This window comes from Plecotus auritus, assembly GCF_963455305.1.
Source record: "Plecotus auritus genome assembly, chromosome: 5".
Classification (NCBI taxonomy): domain Eukaryota; kingdom Metazoa; phylum Chordata; class Mammalia; order Chiroptera; family Vespertilionidae; genus Plecotus; species Plecotus auritus.
The window spans coordinates 147,113,658-147,135,116 of record NC_137776.1 but is presented as its reverse complement, the minus strand read 5'-3'; the positions used below and the strand labels follow the sequence as shown (position 1 = coordinate 147,135,116).

Genomic DNA, 21,459 nt, shown 5'->3' with positions numbered 1-21,459 from the left:
GGAAATCAATGCAGAATATTTTGTTAAAAGCCTTCATGGCTCAATTTTAAGAACACAGGAGGAGTATTATTTAAAAGTACAGTTATGAAGAGATTTCAAATATTCAACAAACACTTGCCAGTTATTAGAACATAAACATTTCCTCTATTTTTTTTTTTAACCAGGCATACCATAAGAAAGCTGCATCTAGAATGCTGGTCAAATGAACAGATATTAAGTACCTATTCGGTGCAAGATCATGAGACACTCCTTATTTCTTATTTGCCTACAAGGCTACAAGCACTTTTCACATTTCTTGTTGTTTCACAGTTGACGCCCTCGGACTGACATGTCCTTCTGAGTATTATTATCCTTCCTGGCTTTGGCTTTTCTATTGGCTCTTGATACAAAGAAAAAGACAAAATAATCTGAAGGCCATTGTAGAAGCTTTCCGGGGATTACACAACTGGGGAAGCAGATGATTTGAGAATTTGAACTCCTGAGTTATACATGTATGATTTCCTTGGAGTGGGTCACTTTTTCCCCTTTTAACGGTGAGAAACTATTAATGACCACTTACCCTAGATTGGTAGCTCTCTGGGGGCAAAGATAGTGGCTGTTTTTCCTTTGTACCTCAATGTAGCACAATGCCTGGCTGGGTTTACAAATATTCTGTTGTAATTGGGGGCCTATGGGATCAGAGGGTGGGGGCAGGTGGGCAGCTGGATTCCCAGTTGGAAGAAGTGAATTTAAACTTCTTGCTTTCTTCTAATGGGCACCATCCATATGCTCTCCATTTGCCCCTCACCCCCTTGCTGTTTTGTGGGCCCCCTGGGGCACAGTAAAAGGAATTCTGTTTTAAAGATGAAATAGAAATCCTCTTTGTCTCCTGCTTGCTTCTCATTCATTCTTTGGCGAGAATGATTCATTTGAACATTCTTATATTGTTTCGGGTTGAAAAGCCAATAGCGTTTATTAAGCAGTTTGAATGGAAATCGGTTACACACACAAGTCCTTTGAAATTTGAAAATTCCACGCACCTTTATTACAAGATTAATCTTGGATTGTGAGCAATTTATTGCTTTAGAAACAAAATAGTTGTTTCAAGGAAGTGTATAATGGGTTGTGGTGTGGTTAGGAACTAGAATGTTATTAGTGCCATTGTATTCCTGACACCTCACAGATGGGAACAATAATTGACCCACAGATTAAAGAAAAAGAGCTGGAGTGAGACTTTTTGGCTCTGTTGCAGGAAGTGAATAGTGATGTTTAGGAAGATATTCATGTCTATTTCTAAGAGATAGCCTCATGTTTTTCCTTTTGGAGAACCAAAATCATGAAAATACTTGTCTCTTCCAGAATTTGACTTTTTTTTTTTAATTGCCATCACTTGCTAAAAAAAACTGAAATATATATATATATATATATATATATATATATTGCTTTCTTACGTTTTAAAGACATTTTTTCATCTCTTATTTTTCTTGTTTCTTTTTTATGTTTTCTTTTGCTGAAGTGGCAGCAGGGTGGTAGATGGTGACACGCATTTCCTGGTAACTGGTTGTTTCTGAGAGACATGCCTCAGTGTCTTACCCACCCATTACTCGTCTTCTGTTTGCTGCAGCACCCCTTCTATGTGAATACTACCCACCCATTTACTCTCTCATCATGGCTTCCTTAAACAAATGCTAGGAGGGGTTCCTTGGATCTTGTGGTGTGCACATTTCTTTAAGATTTAGGGAACTTCCTAGTTGGTGCTACTTTCAAACATCATGTGGCTGAGCTGGTGAGAGGGAAATTGGGGGCTTTAAAACATTGAAAGAAAGACACTTGTGCTTTTGGGAGATGATTAACTTTCTTTAGCAACACTTGGGTCTGCAAAACAAAGAATGCTGTCATTAAATAAAATGTAATTCTTCCTTTTCTGTAGGATGGGTAGGACTGGGACTTGAGCTTGTTCATGACTACCAGCAGGGAGTTAGTGAGCCCTGCTAGGTAATCTGTCCTGGGCCACTGGGTTTCAAAATAGGATGTAGCGCATTTGCTAGATGGGGAGAAAGTGCTGAGGCCTGTGTTGAGCAATAGTGCAGGTTCCTCATTTAATGATTTGAAAGTCCCCATCTCAGTGACTTGAGAGCCTTAAAATATGTAATTGTGTTTTCATGAAGATAGGGAGGAAGATATCAGCCGGGATCTTTGCTTTTGTTGTACCCCATCAATCTGAGTTGTGTTTTTTTTAAGGTAAAGATACAATGATTTCTTCTTCCTCTCCTCCTCCTCCCCCTCCTCCTCTTCCTTTCTTCTTCTGTTTAATCCTCACCTGAGAATATTTTTTCATTGATTTCAGCGAGAGTGGAAGGGGTGGGGGTGGGGGGGAAGAGAGAGAGAAAAAGGGAGAGAGAGAGAGAAACATCAATGTGAGAGACACACTGATTGGTTTTGTCTATCCCCACGTGCCCCAACCTGGCCTGGGATTGAGCCTGCAACCCAGGTATGGGCCCTAGACTGGGAAGTGCCCTTGACCAGGAATGGAGCCCAACCTTTCAGTGGGTGGGCCGATGCTCTATCCACTGAGCAACATGGCCAGGGCCCAGTACTATTGTCTTGGCACAGGAATTGATATTTTAGGGCCTAGCCTTTTCAGAGCTCCTGCATTATGTTATACTTTTTTTTTTTTTTTTTGGCAGATGGCAAAGACAGTTTTCCTCTTGTCCTAAAGAGCTGACCCATTTCCTGTGACTTGTTCTAATAATACAGGATGACTTTAATTCTTGTTTCTGGTCTGCCCTTCAGAGAATGCCAGGGTAGTTGTTAAGCATTTAACTCTTGTCGCTATGTTGTGATACATATTTTTGAAAATTGGTAAATCCTGCAAAAACAGTGGCAGACTGGCTTTGTGAAAGTTTATTTGGCTAAATAAACACTCCTTATGGTTCTGCATGGTGGTTTAGGTATGTTTTTTCTAAAACCTGTAACTGAAAGGCAGTCAAGTACTCCTGCTCTACCTCTCTCTATCGTTTGTTCCTTTACTGTTTCTATGGAAACTTGTAGAATGAAGAGATTGGACCAAATCTAAGGGCCATTTGAACTTTGGAACATACCCTGCTTCCCCTCTGTAGCTTTGGCCATCATGGCCAATCTCTGCTCAAACTTACTCCACGAGGGCTCTGGGCCCCAGCCCTCTCCAGAAGTGATGGGATGTCTAAGGAGGCATTGCCAGGGCTGATGGGCTCCTCCTGGCCTCCCTCCCTCTCTTCTTTTTCCCTTTGGGACTATCCTTGTGTTTCGCAGGCAGCTCCCAGCTCCCTGGGGAAGAGCTTGAGGAGAAGGCATCAGCGTTGCCCCTCCTGCTGCCTGGCGTGCTGCTGATAGTTTCACTGCCTTCCCAGGGAGTGGTATCCAATGCCTGCTGTCCTATCAGCATGGGTCTCTCGCTTCCTGCAGGAAGGGCAACATCCTGGGGGGCACAGGGGTGGAGCCGAGAGGCTCAGTGTTCACTCCTAGCTCTGGCCTGGGAGTTTTCTTAGACACCCTTAGGCAGCTACCTGTGACTCACCATTACTTTTTATTTATTATTTTATTTTATTTTTTTTTTGCTTCATTGGATTTTAAGCAATGTTTTACATTTGCTTACAAAGAATCTCTGCTGCCCAGGCTGTTTCTGCCAGTTTCAGTGAGAGCAGGTTGGCCATTTGGGCCTGGGCACTGTGAGTGCCTCATACCCCTCATTGGAGCACATTTGGGGGACTGATTCGTATTTGGAGCCTGTAGGTCCTTTTTCCAGGGCCTTCCAGAAAAGGTATAGAATTAAGCCTTGGATGGACCATTTGTGTCCATTTCTTCATTTATTACTGTGTGTATTTTTTCTTGTGGCTTTCATTGAAACCAGAAAAACAGATAATGTTGACACATTCATAACATGAACCAAGGAATTTCATACTGTTTTTGTTTGAAAATATCTATCTATCTACCAGTCATCTATCGCTGTGACCTCTGAACTGTCCTCAGTTGTCATGGCCATGATCAGAGAAGCTTTAAGAAAGCAACTTCCAGCCCTAGACTGTTTGGCTCAGTGAATAGAGCGTCGGGCTGCAGACTAAAGGGTCCCGGATTCGATTCTGGTCAAAGGCACATGACTGGGTTGTGGGCTCAGTCCCCAGTAGGGGGTATGCAGGAGGCAGCCGGTCAGTGATTCTCATCATTGATGTTTCTCTCTCTCTTTCCCTCTCCCTTCCTCTCTGAAATCAATAAAAATATATATATATATTAAAAAAGAAAGCAACTTCCTGTCTCTTTTATAAAATATTTTTTATTTTATTTTTTTAATGTTTTTTTAAAAAAGTGATTTTTGGAGAGAGAGGAAGGGAGAGAGAGATAGAAACGTTGATGAGAAAGAAACATCCGGGATGGCCTACTTCCTGTATGCCACCTACTGGGTATTGAGCCTATACTCGTGGGCATGTGCTCTGACTGGGAATCCAACCAGCGACCTCTTTGTTCATGGGTTGACACTCAACGACTGAGTCACACTGGCCGGGCTCTTTTTAAAAAAGAAATTTTAAAAAAATTTACTGATTTTAGAGATAGATGGATAGATAGATTTGTTGTCCCACTTATTCATGCATTCACTGGTTGATTCCCATATGTGCCCTGACTGGGGATTGAACCCACAACCTTGGCGAATCCGGTCAGCGCTCTAACGAACTGAGCTACCTAGCTAGGGCTTCTGTGTCTCTTGTCTGAATTCTGGAGAAGGGACTCTATGACCAAAGAAGGAACAGCTAGACCAGCCTTGGGCAAACTACGGCCCGCGGGCCGGATCCGGCTGTTCTATCCGGTTCTCTTGCTCTCCCTTCCACTCCTTTACTTTGAATTTATATTAGTTCACACAACACTCCATCCATGCTTTTGTTCCGGCCCTCCGGTCCAGTTTAAGAACCCATTGTGGCCCTCGAGTCAAAAAGTTTGCCCACCCCTGACTGCTAGACGCTCACCCTGCTCTTTCTGAAAGAGCTACAGTGTTATACGACCCGGTTCTACGGGAGGAGTCAGGCAGGTGTTTGGCATTCTTTGACCCCTACTTTGCTCTTGGCACATGGCCTTCTCATTATCTTATCAGCTTCAGGCTCATTTGCCTTGATTTCAGATTTGGATTTGGACAGGTGCAGGGGAAAAGGACAGTCACAGGTGAAGGAGTGTCATGGGGATCTAGTGGGCCTTGGCAGGGCCGAGGGTGTTGTTCTAGTATGTTGGTGCAGCTAAAGGAGAGGTGCCCTGCATGTCGGCCTGGTGTTTTTGATCAGGAAGAGCCAGGCCATGCAGCTTCCTCTTGTCAGCTCCACTGCCCTGCTGCATTTCTTTATCATTGTCACATCTACCCGGCCCTTCCGCTGCTTCCTCTCCCGTAGCTTGAGTTGGGAGATGAGCAAGTGTAGAAGCCTGGGTTGTATGGGAGGAGTTTTGTTGCATGCACTCTCCTGTCCTTTTGTTCCTCGAGGTGGTTAGATAGACTAAGCCTAGATATCATGTCAAGCAGTGTCCTGAAAACCCCCGCACATAATAAAAAGAAAATTTACAACATGGTTCCATTGACCACTCAACGCCCCCCCTCCCTCCCGTCAGTTCTTTAAGGCGGTAGAAATGCATCTATTACTGGATTGAGAACTCTGCTAATCTGGTGATAAGTTATTAGAATGTCTCTGGAGAGATTCTTGTCTAGGAAGTCTGCTTCCACCTGGCTGGCTTCCTCCTACAATAGAGCGCCTTTCAGTTGCCCAAGGCAATGAGTAGATAAGTAGTATCATGAGATATTCTTGCCAAGTGGAGTCATACCAGGTGGAGTATGTAATGCAGGCATACTTTGGAGATATTGTGGGTTTGATTCCAGGTCAGCGCAGTAAGGGAGTTTTGCTGGTGGAGGGTCTTGCCTTCAATTTGTTAAAAAAAAAAAAAAGCAACATCTATGAAGCACAATAAAGCGAAGTGCAATAAAACAAGGTTTAGAAGTAGTTTGTAATTTTTAGCTGAGAAAGACTCCTCTCTATTAGTTGAGTTCTCTTAGGGAGCTATATGCTTTCTGGGCTATTATATCCAAACCCATGGATTGGACTCTTTTCTCAGATTAGTCAAGATCCCTAAAGCCTACATCCAATTATGAACAACATTCAAAATGGGCTACATTTGTTTATGATAGAATTGACATAAGAAAATTGCTTGTCTCATAGTGTAGGCAAAAATATTTTGAATAATTTGAATAATTCTGAATAATTTGAGAGTACTGAAATAAAAGACACTTGAAATCAATCTCTGATTTTATTCCCAAACACTTCCTAATGGGTCAAGAACTAATGAATTACCATAATACTAGCTCCTCTAGGAGCTAAGCTTGGATCAGACTAGGATTCTGCAGATACAAGGGCCTTGATGTGATCAAGGCCTAATGAATAGGATGTCATCTGAACATTCATTCTCGTTTCTCCTATTATTAGTTGGCTCACCATCTAAGATGTTATCCACAGCCATTAGAAGTAACTCAAAAGTGTCGGGCACATAACATCTCTTGTAATGATGGTTCCCATCAATTTCCCATCTCCTGAAAGAAGATACCTAACCTGTATATTGCTTGATCAGTTTTGGATAAATAATTTGTATTTTCTTATCCACACAATTCTTGACAAGGAGTTCCATTTTAATGGAGGAAATCATAGGACTTCATTAATGTTTCTTCAGGGAAATCTTGACTCCGAATATATTTTCATGAAAATCACCAGCTATGTCCTTTGAGAAACACTTTTTCTGTAGGGCTTTCCACTCCAGGCCATGCTTTCTATGGGAACAGGGATTCTTGTCTTGGGTTTTTCTAAATCCCTAGAGTCTTTCTGTGAATTGCTACTCAAATTACATTATACTGTATCCTTCCCAGAATTAATTAAGGCATTGTGCATCCCTAGTTCTGAATACATAATGATTTATTTTTTCTATTAAAGATATACTTCCTTTATATATAATATATTTTCCTTTATATATAATGTATATTGTATTTTATTCTCTTTTTTGGAATGAAATAAGGAACAGCATTTGCGATATATAGCCTATGGTATGCTTGCTTTCTAATGTAGTAAAAAAGTTAAATAATGAGAAAAACTGTTGTATTTAATAGACAAAGTTTGAGAAAAGAAGTGTTCATATTCTTCCACTTATGACTTTTCTTACATTCTCAAGAAAGATATCGTTTTCCTGTTGGCCTTTGAAAGATTGACAGCCCATTCTGTTGAGCACAATTTTTTTTGTGTGTGTTTTCTCAGTGATTGTGAAATTTTACAAATAATGCAATAGTTTTTTTATGCAAAGTTAGAAGAAAAGGATTTAAAACTTATTCATAAATTTATCCAAAATATACCAGTCTAATATAAGGAAACTTTTTTATATGTTCCTTTTTAGTCTGTTTTATTTTTATGTTTCTTGTACAGGTCTAATCATTCTGTACAGTTTAACATAACATATAAGTATTTTCTATGTGGCCTGATAAAGTTAATGTCATGTTAATATTTGGAATTGATATGTAATATTCTACTAGAGCATATATGTTGAATTGCTTGCTTACTCTCTTTTTTGGGGGGGACATTTAAGTTTGTCCCAATGTTCCTGCTTTCAGAATAATGCTGTAATGAAGTTCTTGGGGGAGAAACCATTTTTTAAACATACACACACACACACACAGATACACTTTTGTTAGATTAATACACATGTTAGTTCTAGGTCAGAGAATATGAAAAATTTTATGACTCTTGGTTACACTCACCTAAAACTTTTTCCAAAATGATTATATATAATTTGAAGCATCATGAGCAATATTGTCAGAGTATCAATAAGTTAGGCAAAAATGGTACATAGTTATACATTTGCGTTTATTTGATCACTAGTGAGAATAATCATCCTCCCATATGTTTGTTTCTAGTTGAATTTCTTATTTTGTAAGTTGCCTCTTCATTTCCTTTGCCTGTTTGTGAGCTCTGAAAACACAAATGAAATTAGCCATTTTTTGTATTTACGGCAAATAACTTAAACCCAGTCTGTTATTTATCTTTTTCTTTGTTTGCTATTATTTAATACAGAAGTTTTCAATTACTTTGAAGTTAAATCATTTGTTGGTCTTTTACTATTCCTTTTTAAAATAAAAATATAAATCTGTTTTATATACTCTTTGAAAGCCAGATTTACTGCTATTGTAATGGGTAAAACTAGATTGAATGTAGTGTTCACACATCGCTGTTGAATGATGCTTTTTCTTTGAAAATGAAAATGAAATACACATATAAGGTCACACTGTGACATTACACAACATATGCTGTTCTGTATGTGACTGGCTTTTTTTGGTCCAGTAATATGTAATGAATATCTTGCTATGTTAATATCAGTCTTTTACATCATATATTTTGGCTTTTCAGTGTTCAGTGTATTTTTTGTTACTCCAGTGTATTTTGACTCATACATTGGTGTGCTATAGCTAGCTTGCACCTGCTCATGAAAGCCGATTGTACACATTTCTTCTCAACTCTGCATTCAGAGACTTCATTTTGATAGTTTGAAATCAGCCATGATGGGAGTGTTTACACCACCGAAATAGGCAGATGCTACAAATCAGGGCTTCCCCTCCTCCTTCCCGCAGGACTTCCTCACCCGATGATATTTCTTTTCATTGATTTTTAGAAGAGTGGAAGGGAGGAGAAGAGACACAGAGAAGAGACACATCGATGTGAGAGAGACACATTGATTGGTTGCCTTCCGCATGTGCTCCAACCTGCATCGGAGATCCAGCCTGCAACTGAGGCTTGTGCCCTTGACCAGAATTGAACCTGCCACCCTTCAGTCCTCGAACCTGCCGTCCTTCAGTTCTTGGACCAACGCTCTAACCATTGAGCAACTGGCTAGGGCAGTACTCCACCATTTATTCCTGACACCTGTTGATATATATATATATTTTTTTAATATATTTTTATTGATATTTTACAGAGAGGAAGGGAGAGGGATAGAGAGCTAGAAACATCGATGAGAGAGAAACATCGATCAGCTGCCTCCTGCACACCCCCTACTGGGGATATGCCCGCAACCAAGGTACATGCCCTTGACTGGAATCGAACCCGGGACCCTTCAGTCCGCAGGCCGACGCTCTATCCACTGAGCCAAACCGGTTTCGGCACTGTTGATGGATATTTAATTTGATTTCATAAACAAAAATTATAATCAGGGCTATAGTGAATATTGAAAGGGATACATTTTTGCACACTTGCAAAATTGCCCCTTCAGATAAGGTCCTCAGAGTTACGTCATCAGCCAAGTGATAGGCTTATTTTAAATTTTAATGCACATCACCACTTTGCCTTTCAGAAAGGTTATACTGGTTTACTTTCCCACTACCAGTTTATGTTAGTGACTGTTTCAGTTCTTTTCAGCTATCATTATGGTTTTGTCAATCAAACGGGGGAGGAAAAAGATCTTGTATTTATTTACATTGTATGGAATTAATTTTTATTACACAGTAGTTTCTTTTCTGAGCTTCACATTTACAAAAATAGATAAAATGCCTCAATTTATTATTTAGTTAGATGTTTTAAAAATCACTTTTAGCTTCAATTTTATTAGACATTTCTAGAAAATTGGCTATTTTATCTGGAAGAATGGAGTGTCCTAGGATGAATGTCTCTAAGGAAAAAAGAAAATGGAATCAATAAGATTATACGACAACTTTGGCTATGTGCAAAATTGTACCAAAACACAAAATTTTTAATTGTGATAAGTCCAGTTCATCTATTTTTTTTCTTTCATTGTTTGCACTTTTGGTGTCATATATAAGAAGCCAATGGTAAGTCCAACATCACAAAAATTTACCTCCATGTTTTCTTCTAAGACTTTGTAGTTTTAGATCTTATAGTTAGGTCTTTGATCCAGTTTGAGTTGATTTTTGCATATAGTGTGTGGTAGGCCTTTGACTTCATTCTTTTATAAGTAAGTGGGTATCTGGTTGTCTCAGCATCATTTGTTAAAAAGACATGTTTTTTCCCATTGAATGACTTTGGCACCATTATTATTAATCTATGGTATTTTTGTCTTTATTACTTTCTTTCTTGCAATTTCTTTAGGTTTGTTTGGTTGTGTTTTTTTATTTTCTTGAAATAAAATTCATAGATTATGGAGTCTAATAATTTCTTGATTTGAATAAAAAGTGCTTAAAGCTTTGACTCTTTCTACTTGTTGCTGTATAGTACTCATATCCTTTTTTTGCAGACATTCTAAAATTATGATTTTGCTTTTGATCTCTGAATCGGAGTTGTTGAAGGTATTTTAAAAATTTCCAAGTGTGATGTTTTCCCCAACATTTATTATTTCTTCCTAGTCTTACATCACTTAGATAAGAGAATGTGTTCTGAAATGTTTTTGCTTTTTTGAATTTATTGTAGTCTAACATGCAGTCAATTTTTGTTCTATGGATACATAAAGTATGTATGTATATATAATAAAAACAAATATATGTGTATTGTTTTAATTTTATTGCTGTATTTGTGGTGAATCTCCATTATATTATGTTGTGATTCTGTCAGGTGTTGAGAATTGAGTTAAAGTCTTCATAACTCTAGTGTTTATGACATTTTCTGCTTTTTCCAGAAATGCTTGCTTTATGAATGTAATTACTCTTTTGTGAGGTACCTAAAAATGTCCATGAGAATTAAGTTTTCATCACTATAAAATTACCTTCTTATGAAAGATAATGCTATTATATCTTGAATTCAGTTTTGTTGGGTATTAATATAGTTCTTTTATTTCCATTTGCTTCTCCATTTATTTTTAATTATTCTTCATCTGTTACTGCTCCTCTCAGAGATTCTTCCCCTCCCCCGCTCTGCTTTCTGCTTTCTGATTCTTCTTTTTTTAAATATATTTTATTGATTTTTTACAGAGAGGAAGGGAGAGGGATAGAGAGTTAGAAACATCGATGAGAGAGAAACATCGATCAGCTGCCTCCTGCACACTCCCTACTGGGTATGTGCCCACAACCAAGGGACATGCCCTTGACTGCAATCCAACCTGGGACCCTTGAGTCCGCAGGTGGACGCTCTATCCACTGAGCCAGACCGGTTAGGGCTGCTTTCTGATTTTTTTGTTGATTTCTGGCAGTTCTCTCCCTCTATTTCCCGCCCCCCTCCCCCCCCACTCCATTTCCTTTGCTGTTTGGTTAGTATTGGTTGTTGTTTTTTGTGTTTTCATCTCTGAAAATTCGGAAGCTTTGTAATCTGCCTTTAATTTTACTATTGGTAGTCCACATAACTTTTAGTAGTAGTCTCCAAGTTATGTTTCTCAGTTTATTGGCTTCAGAGATGAAATACTATTTAGTGTGTCCCTCCCATGTTCAGTGGAGAAATTTGTTCACCTATTACCAGGGGTTGGGAAACTATTTTTAGGGGGGGCTTTTTATTTAAAGTGCCTGGTAGTAAATATTTTTAACTTTTTAGGCCATATGGTCTCTTTGTAGCTACTCAACTCTGGCATAAGTACATTGTTTATGAATGAGTGCGGCTATGTTTAAATAACATTTTATTTACAAAAATGGGAAGCAAGCTGGATTTGGCACTCTGGCTGTAATTTACCAACCCATCATTTATATTACTTTAATTCTCTGCTTTCCCTGGTGTTTCATTTGTAGGTTCTAATTTTTTTTTTTTTACTCCTGTCTATTATAGACAAGTTAGCAATGCCATACTTAAATCAGTTCTCTAAATCTTAGTGGTTAATATTAACACATTTTATACCTATATTTTCTTTAACAGTCTTCTCAGAGACAACCCTGAATATATTGAATGAAAAAAACTCTTTTAAGAACAACATAAACTTGTCCATGGCTAGAGACATTTTTTTCTGAAGGTTGAGGTCTATTCCTGTAACTTAATGATGGTCGTTGAAAGGCTAAACATGTAGAAAACTGAAATTATCTTAGTTTGAATATTAAAAAAGGATGTTTGTCAGAGGGAATGAGAGTTGTACATGGTATTCAGGATTGTTTGCATGCTTATTGTTTGAATCCACATTTTGTCTATTCTGCTCTTTCAGTTATAGCTTCCTGACTTTCAGATTCTGTGTATGTGCTCTCCTAATCCTGGGGTGGTTTGCTTCTCTCCTTCATCCTGTATTCCCCTTCAGTGCTTTCTGTTCATCTCTGCTGGCATAAGTTAGCATTTGGTCTTGCAGCCTATGTGTTATTTAACATTTCAAAAATGGTTCTGTAGTGTTGTGTAGTTCATACATAGAGCTAATTTATTTTTACACTTCTAAAAACTCAATCCTTTGATTATTATACTCAATACCTGGGATAATCGCAGGGAATCATTTCCAGTTAAGCCTAAAGAAATTCATCTGAGTATTATTTTTGTCATATATTACTTATTTATTATTCAGCTTTCTTTCAGAAATTAAAAAGATATTTTTTATTTATTTCAGAGAGGAAGGGAGAGAGAGAAACATCAATGATGAGAGAGAAAAGTTAATCGGCTTCAACTGGGGCATGTACCCTGACCAGGAATCAAACCAAGACCTTCTGGTTCATAGATCGATGCTCAACTGTTGAGCCATGCTGGCCTGCTGGGCTCTTTCAGAAATTTTAATATTCTTCTACATTTATACCTGCAATTAAAATTACATATTTAGTATTAATTCTGCATTTAAATAAATGCCTATCACCAGATATTTCTTGTTTCTTTAATTTTATTCTTAAAAATTGTATACTTTTATTTATTTTCATTCACTTATGAGTTGATTGGTTTGTATTTTCAGATATATTTTTCTCAAAAAATCCTTGGATGGCATATTTTCTGAGTTCTTGTGTGTTTGAGAATATCTTTTTTAAAAAAATATATTTTATTAATTTTTTACAGAGAGTAAGGGAGAGAGATAGAGAGTTAGAAACATCGATGAGAGAGAAACGTCGATCAGCTGCGAGAATATCTTTTTACAGCATTCACATATAGACAGCTTGCGTGGGTAAAGAATTCTTGCATTACATGTCTTTTCTATCCACTTTGCTTGCCTCTTGGTGGATGTTCCTCCATTGTGTCCTGTCATCTAAATTTAATGAGAAGTCTGCAGCCAGCCTGAATATATTTTTCGTGATTCATTTTTTCTATTTGGATGTTTGTTTGTTTTGGATGTTTAATAACTTTACCAAATTATGCTTCAGTGTTTTCTATTTATTATTTATCCTAAAAACTCTGAACACATACATTCCATCTGTATATTCTTTTATTTTAAGGATTTTCCCCAGCTTATCATTGAATATTTTCTCTGTTCACCAATAATTTTTTCTTCTTCTTTGGGCACACCCATCATTCATATATTCGATTTCTGAGGTTTCTTCAGCGAAGCTGTCAACTTCCCTCTAATTGCTTAATTTTTCTGTTCTTTTCCTTGTGTAGATTTGCTCTAATTCTTATCTGCACCATTGATTTGGCAGTGGTTGACATAAATGTCAAGTGCTAACAAGTAAGTTTTGGATGACTGAAGTGCCTGCTCTATGTTTTTGATGCTTCAAATTCATTTTTAAGTTCTGCAATATCATTAATTTTTCTTCTTATTTACTTTGTTAGCTGTGACAGTTTTCTAACTTATTCTGTTTTTTTTTTAAATATCCCATTTTAAATAGTTCACATCTTCCTAAATTTTATTGATCGTACAAAGCAATTATACTCTATCTTTTCTTCTGTTTCCTAGAGTAAATCTTTTAAAATCTCTTCATTTTCTTTTTTGCATGTTCTGTGCCTTGTCTTCATTTTTTTCTTAGGAATGTTCCAAATTTTGTCTGGCCCTACTGTTGGTCCAAAAATAGTGTGGGTGGACTCTCATTGACTTCCTTCCCTATTTGTCTTGGGTCTGTTTGTGTTTTTCCCTTAGCACTTGAGCTGGAGGGCTGGAAGGTGATGGTATATATTCTGTTTTTAGCTCTTTAGTTGTCTGAGTAAGGTGGTAGGGAGGGCTCTGTGGCAGTGGGCAGCTTCAGAGCTTTGCTGCTTCTTAATTTTGTTGTATTTTATAACCAGTTTCATTTGTTCCTTCTCTTTTGGGTGAGCCAGGCACTTTGCTGAGAAATCATTCAGAATGGTGCCTCACTGTTTATGGGATGTTTGTTCTGTGCATCTATTGGATAAAGTGTTTCTCTGCATTTTTAGACCACTTGGCAAAGTTGGCGTGCTTTTAGCCCTCTGCCTTGCCAGGTCAGAGGAACAACCTGGATCAGCTGGCTGTCTAGTTTCTTTTTCCCCTCCACTGCTGATATAGGTGGGCACGGGAGTTCCAAAACAATGTCACTTGTTCTTCAAAGTTGGGTGGTACCAGGGAGTCTTTCAGAACCTTTGTCACTTGCTTCCATCTATACTGCACTGTTTTACAGACAGCAGAGCTGTGTACAGACCCCCAGCAGATTCTTTTTGGTCCATTTGTATTGCTTCTGTTCTCTAAGTCCTCTGCTATTATTAACATAGATGAGATTTTTCTCCCTCCCCCCATTTTTGTACATTTTGAAGGATAGAAAGGAAGTTGTTATTGTTGTTGTTGTTTTTAGAGCACTTTGCCTTCTTTCCAGGAAGTCTGCTTTATGAGTCTTGAGAATTATAATGAACACATGTGAAGTCTTTCATAGACAGTTGTAATTATAGAATCTCAGTTAACAATGTGCTTTAAAGTTCAAACTTGCTCCCCATACTTGAGCCACCTCTATAACATTCCCTGATTTACTGTTAGTTCGTTCCCCCCCCCCCCCCCCCCCCCCCCCTGCCCCTACATTCAGTGGTGGGAATATCATCCCCCGAGAGGAATTCTCTTTGGTCATCCATATGTGTTTGTTGAAATTTTTCATATATTGAGCTGAAATCTGTCCTGAAAGTAGCTTCAGGTTGCATCCTTTGGAACCCACCTCTACTTTTACAAATAACTGAAGTTGGCCTCATGGCATGCCTGGGGCTTGCTTGCTTTGTGTGAAACATTATGTGTTCTTTCCGTCATTTTTCATAAGACAGGTTTACAGTCTTGTTCTTTATCATTCTACTTGTTTTCTTCCTTAAAAATATACCCATAGTGGAACCCAACACTTGAGGTATGGTTTTATGAAGTCACAGTAGATAATGTGTCTGCATCTTCTCCATGAGATCCCAGAAATCTTTGTCTTTATAAATCATCCCAAGAAATATAGCAGTTATGAGTGCAGCAGGCTTCTGTAACCTTCTCTACCAGTGTTCTTTTTCATTTACTTTTAATACAGTGCTACATTTCTAGCCTTGTTTTTGACCTCTGGTTTTTGACCTATGACCTGCATACAGTCCTCTGTATTTTTGCATGTTCTTTTATCATGTATTTGCATGGATCTTTTTTTTTTCAATTGCTGAGAGTACTTATCCCTATTGAATTTCATCCTGATTCTGTGGGAACATCCTTCCAAGGTTAAGATCATTTAAACTTTTTCCCCCCAACTTCTAGCATTTGTAATCCTACCCAGTGCATTCTCAGAAGAAAGTTAGATGAACCTATTTATTACAATAAGATTCTACAGCCCACTATTGAATGTGAGTCTCCTGTCCATTCCAAGTCTTCGGTTATTACTTTGTTGTTTACTTACCTAAAAAATATAAAGCCAAAATTATGCTACCTGAATTTGATCTTTTTTTTTTACAAATTTATTTTTTTATATTTTATTTATTTATTTATTGTTTGTTTGTTTGTTTGAAGTAATACAAATAGTAGAACATATGTCTCCTTTTTTTCCCCCCATTGACCTCCCCCCCGCCTCCCCTACCCCCCAGTACATGCCTTTACTTGCCCCCCCCCCCCCAGTGTCTTGTATCCATTGGTTCTGAATTTTATCTTTATGTTTAATTTGTGTTGGTATAAAAGGGAATGGAGAAATCAACCAAGAGAAGGCACATCTGCTCTTCCTTCCTCAACTGTGGCCTGGCCTCCTGTCAAAGAAGGAAGTCAGGGTGCCCTGTCTGAGTGGTGCTCTTGTGCATCACAGCATTTTAGTGGGGTGGGGTGGCAGCACCTCTGACATTGCACATTGTGGGGTCTGTCTGAATCTCTCCTTACATTCTGAAGTTTAGGTTGTCAACCAGTTTCTAATGGCCATGATCATTGAGGAGGGAAGGAATATTTTCTTATTCCTTGCCCTCCTTGAGTTCTAATTTCCATGTAGGAAAAAAGGAAAGTTTTTGGAGAATCACATTTCATTTGGTACCTATTTCCTTTACAGCTAAATTGGTTTAATCCCCCTCCCCCCATTCCCCTCCCAAATAAGGCAAGTGGTTCTTAGAGAGAAAGTCAACGTGTAATTCTGTATATTGGTATCCCCTGCTTTTCGAAAGTTCATATTAGGCCACTTTGCTTTTATTTGAAGACCTACATTAGTACCTGTTTTCGCTAACTGAAAGAAATCCAAAGAGGAATTTTGCTTTTATGACGAAAGGTGAAAAGGGAAAACAGTGTTCAATGTTTGTTTGGCAGTGAGCCCAGCCATTATAGAGACAGCCTGCACCCCTAGCAGCGGGAGTGACTCTGTCATGCTCCTTCCCCAAACCACAATCAGTATCAGGCCCCATAACTTTGACTATGTCAGTACTTTATCTCAATTTATTTTGTGCATTAATTAGCAAGGTGTGTCCTAAAGTATCAGATGAGCCTAAAAGAGCTTGTAAGGGTGTTATGCTTAGCATAAAACTGGATGTAATTAAGCATTTTGATTATGGTCAGTGAAATAAAGACATTGTGTGTGCTTTGAATTTGGGGTCTGGGAATGCCAAAATTTATTCCATATAAACGAATGGTAATTGCTTCTTCGCTTCACACCATTTTGGCTTATGAAAGGTCCATAGTAATGCTCTACTTTCAGATAGTGAGGGAAGCCTTTACTTTATTTTACAGGATTTGACATCATGCTCCCATTTTTACCAATTACATTACATTTTCTCATTTAGGAAATTTGGTAGTTGAGTGGAAGTTTTTTATTTAACATATGTATGATTATTTAATATGAAATGAACTCAGTTCTTCCCGTTAGATGGTGTTGGTCATGATGGGAGAGGAATTGGTAGTAAATAATTCTGTTTCTTTAGCCAAAAATTGAGAAGAGACTCTCACTTGTCCCGCTCTTTATTTTTTTTAAATTTTTATTTTATTATTTTTTTTATTGTATGGTTCCATTCATTTATTTTTTAAAAAATATTTATCTTTATTGTTGCAAGTATTACAGATGTCCCCTTCGTTTTTTTCCCCATTGACCCCCTCCACCCTATACCCGCCCCTCCCAGGCCTTCACCACACTATTGTCTTGTCCATGGGCTATGCATGTAAGTTCCCCGGTTAACCTCTCCCCACCCACCTCCCCCAACCTCACCTTCCTTCTGAAATTCGTCAGTCTGTTCTATGCTTCTACATCTCTGGGTCTATTTTGTTCATCAGTTTATTTTGTTCATTAGAATCCTCACCTGAGGATATTTTTCTATTGATTTTTCAGAGAGAGTGGAAAGGTGTGGGTAAGGAGGGAGAGAGGGGAACATTAATGTGAGAGAGACACATCGATTGGTTGCCTCCCTCAGGTGCCCAACCAGGTCAGGGATTAAGCCTGCAATCCTGTGTGTACCCTTGACAGGAATCGAACTTGCAGCCCTTTGGTGCACAGGCTGACCCTAACCACTGATTAACACAGGCCAGAGCACCCCTATCTCTTGAGTGGCCTGTGCCCAGGTGGCTGTTACCCATGTGGTAGAAGACCCTTTCTGAACAGTGGTCTGCCAAGGATATTGCCTCTTTGTAGAACTTCTACCAGAAGAGGTGACTGAAGATTAGAGCATGTCACCTTTAGAGGGGCAGTTTTTCTCTCTATCCATGTATGTGTATGGCAGGTCTTCACGTGGCTGAAACACTCTTTAATGTCATTGTTTTAAGTCTGACTTTGTTAGAAAAATGGACTCATTGCTTGTAAGCAGAACTATCAGGAGTAAGTTTATTTCTTCATTAATTTGGTAATTTATCAGAATGTATTCTATTCTAGCCAAGTATTATATTCTGTTGAAATCCTGAAGTCATTTTTGTTTCCTTCTCTCTTACCCATGAAAATGTTTCCAAAATTTTTTTTTTTTTTGGGGGGTGGGCTTTTAAACAAATGCTTTTAATATTGTTCTATACCTGGATCCACAGCAGGGCACACTGTCATAAATCCAGTTACTGTTAACAGGATATTACATACCTTTCTGGAGATTTTAGCCTTGCAAGCCAAACCTGAGTTTTTAAAAATGTGCTGACTGCGTATGTGTAAATTATGGCCCTGTTCCAAGATGTGTGGACTCGCAAAGTGAGGACTGCATGCAGCAGCATCCCCAGTTTACCAGCCTGCTGCTTAGGAGCTGCCCCCATTGTAAGTGTGCTTCCTGTGTAATTTCAGAGGTCACGCTCAAGATTCCTTGTAAGAAAAAATGCAGTTGTGCTGACATTCATGTTGAGCAAATGAAGCACAGTTCATATCTGTTGAAACTGAAATTATAATGCATGGCTACGTGAGCGTTCTTTCTAGCCCTCTTTGTATGTTCTTGCATATACATTTATAGAACCCACGGTAAGTCAGATGGTGCAGAGGCTGATTTTTTCCCTGTCGCCCCTGTTTTTTTCTGGTGGGTGGCTTGCTTGAGCAGGGGAATGCAGTAATAAATCTATCAGCATCAGAATTCATAGTTACACCATTGTATTATTTCTTTTATTTGAAATGAAATATTTTAGCCTAAAGGTTTTCATTTTCATAAGTGTTCTTTTGTAAAAAAACAAAACAAAACAAAACAAAACAAAGCGTCTTTTGGATTGCTATACTGTGCTCTGAAGTGCTCTTTTCCAGCTGAAAACGAAAGATAAGGAACAAATATTAGCACTAATTCTTTTATTGGCATGTTTCCCCCCGTGTGGTTGTTTCTTTCCTCTTAGTCCCTGAATGATGACTAGGTTAGAGGCAAACTTCACTTATTTTGAAAACATAGAGACTTAGTTTCTGTACCAGGGCTCTTGAGGTACAAATGCAGTCTGGCCTCTGAATGTAAAATCAGCAGGGAGAATCCGCACTGGGTAGGTATTCTGCAAAGCTGAACAATCCAGGTTGCAAAGAATGCTTGGCTCCTCTATCATTTTTACGAGGAAGAATAACATCACACGTAGCACTAAGCCTCACTAGCAGAGAACTGAAATGTACTCCTGGCGGGCGGAGAAATGCATCCAGTCACCTCATGTGATCTTTTACCCCATCCAACCAAGGCCATGTCTCCGAGGTTAAGAAAATTGTGTGTTACATTGCAAAAATCATCTCCTCGTGCGTTAGAAGGGGAGCCTGATACCTGCCTTCATTTGTCCCTTTAGAATGGTTTTAAGTTAGTGCCCATATGTAAACACCTCAATTCCATCATAACATAGCAGCAAATTTACGAAAGGCAGATTTCAAGAGGCCTTCCAATAAATGTTGTTTCTGAAAGCGTGGTAAAATGAAAGGGAAAAGCACTATCCCAGTTTAAATGATACCTGGGAGTGTTTTAGTCCTGGGATTTCAGGTGGTTTATTGTTTTGGCAGTGCTGATCAGACATAACGCTGAGAATGGGGAAAAAGCAATAGTAGGTTTACTCCTTATTGTCTGGTTGAGTTTTTCCCTCTAAGATTTGTTTGTATTTAAAAAGTAACATTTTTTGGGCGGGGGTGGAGGGTTGGTTCCAGATCTCAGTGGGAGAAGACAGTTGCAATGAATTGGGATCTTGTGGGGACAGGAGTCATATACAGGATTTTTTTTATTGACATACATAATTGCAGCCAGTTAGAAATGTGTAATTACATTTCTTATTTATATGCACATAATGGATTTGTTTTTATATCACACTACTTACTGAAATTAACTGACAGGTTAGAGCAAATTTTTCCCAGTAGAACTGGCATTATGTACCTATATCCTTATATTTAACATACCCAAACACCTATTTGTGATACTTTGCCTCTGATAAGTAGCCAGACCATTCATTAACCAGTTAACTGCCCTGCATTTAAAACAGAAACCATCCCCACACACCACGATATTTTGAATTTAATTTAAAAAATCAACTTGCAAGGAATATTACAAAAATAAATATATTACAATTCGGGTGTTCTTGAATATTTTCAGCTGAAAATTCTCATGAAAAATGATTTTAAAATTGGTCAGGGCTGCCACTTAAGGAAAACTTTTTTTTTTTTATGGATGTGCGTGGCGTATAGGGAATGTTCGTTGCTTGCATCTACAGACGCTTATGGCATACAATGGGTTAAATTAATCACATGATTGGAACTCAAGCTCCAAGAATGCATTTGTGACCCTGCCGGAAAGAGTTACCATCGCAGGCCTGACTGATGTCCTCTGAAAGTCCTGTTCACAGGGTTGGCCATTGGCTGGCATTGGGAAACTTGGATTTCCAGAGCGTTCTCATCCCTCTCAGGACTGAATACTGTGGCTCATGGTGCCTAAATTGTTTGTACAAACAATGTGGTAGATGTTGAATACCTGCTTTCCTTTTGGGAGTCTGGAATTTTGGCAGGTGCTAGGCAGATGGTGCCTACGTGACTGAACCCTGATAAAAACCCGGGACTTCCATGCTCACGTGAGTGTTCCTGGTAGACAGCATCTCATAGGTGTTGTCACAGCTCCTTGCTGGGGAATTAAGTGCATCCTGTGGGACTCCACTGGAAAGAACCCCCTGGAAGCCTGTGCCTAGTTTCCTTCAGTCTTTGCTCATGCACCTCTTCTCTCGGCTGATTTTGCTTTGATGTAATAAATCACAGTGATGAGTCCCGTATGCCGAGTCCTTTGAGTTCACCAAGTGAATGGTTGAACCAGGGGGTGATCAACTCCTGAAGGTCTCAACCCTGTTAGTGTGGAGTGCTCTGGGTCAGGGCATCGGTGTTGCAGGCTGGCCATGCACCAGGGCTGCACCCAGGGTGCTGGGAGGAGCTCTGGGGAGGAGGTTTGTGAAAGCTCTTCGAAAACACCGCATCACTATCCCAATAAATGCACAGTGAGATTATTTTCCTTCTTCTTCCGTAATCCGTTCTGGACACTGCTGTGAGTCAGATGTTAATTATGTTCACACAGAACACTCATGTATCTTTCAGGTAAGATTAGGTCTCTTTCTCCAAACTGGACCAGGCCAACTCCCCACCCTTCTTATATTTTTCATATTTCTCGTGGGTGATTTTGCCTAAATTATATTGTTTCTGATTATCTTCTGTTCAAATTGTTAATTACTTCCAGTTAGTTGCAAAATAAAGGCCAGATATCATCCATCGTCTATGTCAGTCAGGTTCACCTGATCTCACCCTCCCTTCCTTTCTAGCCTTATTTCTTACTACTCGTCTTCATGCATCTGACCCTGGCTACACTCGGGTGCTGAAGCTTA

General features: G+C 38.8%; 1 protein-coding gene across 1 annotated transcript in view; it reads left to right on the top strand.

The window, feature by feature from the left end:
- The window catches only part of LOC308249170 (guanine nucleotide-binding protein G(q) subunit alpha), a 267,265-nt gene that overhangs the window by 6,232 nt on the left and 239,574 nt on the right, over positions 1-21,459 (top strand). The window lies entirely within an intron of this gene.